Source organism: Sinocyclocheilus grahami, unplaced genomic scaffold (assembly GCF_001515645.1).
Source record: "Sinocyclocheilus grahami isolate Dianchi unplaced genomic scaffold, SAMN03320097.WGS_v1.1 scaffold54.1, whole genome shotgun sequence".
In the NCBI taxonomy this organism is placed as follows: Eukaryota; Metazoa; Chordata; class Actinopteri; order Cypriniformes; family Cyprinidae; genus Sinocyclocheilus; species Sinocyclocheilus grahami.
The window spans coordinates 907,168-909,560 of record NW_015505233.1 but is presented as its reverse complement, the minus strand read 5'-3'; positions in this window follow the sequence as shown (position 1 = coordinate 909,560).

Below are 2,393 nucleotides of genomic sequence, written 5' to 3'. Positions count from 1 at the left end.
ATCAAACACTTCCATCATCACCCAGAATATCTGTCAACACTGGAGAACTGGAAATGTGTGCTACATCACGATGGGTCCATTAACTTAATGGACAAAGGGTGATTGTGAAAAGAAAAAAAATAGATGGGGAGAGTGTTAGAGAGACAGGAGGGGGCTGGGACAGTAACCTTTGGGCTTTTTATTGGAATGAGATGACACACTTGAGCAGCTCTTAAATGACTGGCATCTGTAGTGCGGTTTCTGCTGAGAGGGTTGCCCTTTTCTTTTCAGCACGGTCCAACTGAAAATGAAACACTGACTCTTTTCTCTGAACACCTCAGAGTCAACCTCCCCGCCTCACCATGTCCCTGCCAGATGTGGCATCAATGTACCTTTTCAGTGTACCTTGTTATCGAACTGCGATGCTGGGTCTGATCTGTGATAAAACGCTTCCTGTTCAAAAGGTTAGCTTCAGTTTCACAAAAATACTTTTTAAAATAGCGGCATCGTCCGAATGATGCAATTTCATTACGACAAGCCGCGACTCATATAGAAAGTTCTCTAAATGCAATTACCAACATTCTTATCGTTGTTATTGTCCCATTTGAGGATTCTAATGTTCATTGGTTCTTTTTGAAGAGTCTTCTCTGAGCAGTTAATTATTTAATCATTTTTAATGTCCACGCGCCATGCATACAGCAAGACACGCTTCCATAATTCCTCGCTCTGTTGCATTTACAGAGATTGCGGTTTTAGAAATTACACCCAAATTGCTCTCAGCTTTCCGGCCAGATAACACCCAAGGACCTCACATCCAACGCGGAGGATTTCCTTGTATTTCCTTAAATGAGAAAGACAGGCGTCTTAAAGTGAACTTATCAAGAATGTACAGGGAAAATTTCACAGTTGGCCTACCAGCATAAACACACACACACACACACACAGCTCCTGCTCCTTCACAGTTAAAAAACAAGCTCTTCTGGGATTTTCATATTACACATTGCTTTGTAAATCTCTGTGGCTCAAAAGAATGCTTAAAGCATTCCTTTCATGCTTATTACAATTTATTATAATAATAAAAACTAATACACACAGTTTATCTATATCCTGCACCTTTGTTCTTTAATGATTAGGGCTTAAATGACAGGTATTGTGAAATACCAAAGCTTCTGAGCATAGGCAACGTTTAACTCGAGTGAGGGGGGGGAAGAAAAAAATTGCAAAAAAAAAAAAAGGCAGAAAACTTTTTAAATTTGCTTGAAATTATTACGTATAAGTATCAAAACAACGTCCTACCTCACTGCATGGCGTCAAAGCAGTTAATAGTAACAGCACAGTCAAAAATAACTTAAAGAGGCTGAACTTCCTACCGTAGTTTTACTGGAAATGAATTTACTGGTTGATATGGCCCAATCTCAAAGTTTGAACTGGATCTCGCTCTGAACGCATGCTGTCTGTGGAGGTTTGGCCTGTCCCCATTCCAGAATTAAATCACTCTAGCCTTAATGTACATCTATTTTCACATATATTCTGCACTGAACAAAAACTCTGGTGTTTTCAGCAGTGAGTGAATTCTGACCAACTTAAACACCTCTGATTGGCCGTTGCATTCAAGAAATCAACAGAAATGCCTGTGATTGGCTACATTGCTCAACGCAGCAAAAATATGTTGAAATAGAAATTTGGATGTTTTTTAGAGAGCGCAAACACAAATGCACACTGGATTGCCAGACCTTCAACTGTGGGTGCTTTTGCTTTCGTTTCGCTTTGCTTTCACCCTCTATCACACCTCCACAGAACCAGGCCTGGGCTTAGCTAACCACTCCAAATAGGGGATTCCATGATAACACCAAATTAATCCAAAGTTCTGGCATGAAATTCTAGATGGCGCAGTCAGATAGGTCAAAATCAATCTGACATAGTGACGTCATCACATGGCGCAGCTGTAGTTTTGTCAAAAGTACAGACTTCGGTACCAGTCAGTACTGAAATTTTAAAAAATGTCAATTTCCTGCTAGCATTTGAGGATCTGCTGACAGACGCCTGCTTTCAAATGCTCCTGTGTGCTTCTGTGTGAGTGCTTTGTGAAAAGCGTGAAGCGATGATCATTGTAGCAGACGTATATGTTGAGCGTGTGAACACAATGGCCAATCAGCGGTGTTTAAGAATCCACTCAACAGAGCACTAATGCTAGACGGAAATGGATGTTTTAAAATTTCAGTACCCACTGGTACCGAAGCCGGTACTTTTGACAACAATACGCAGCTGATTGGTTCTTTTTGCATCAGCAGCCAATGAGCTTGCTGCTCAACATTCAAATACTTGGCTAGTGCCAAGTGCTGTAGCAGGTGCAGCACACTTCAGAAATCCTCCACCTTCCCCAGCTCCACCTGTATAGATCTGCTATGGGGTGA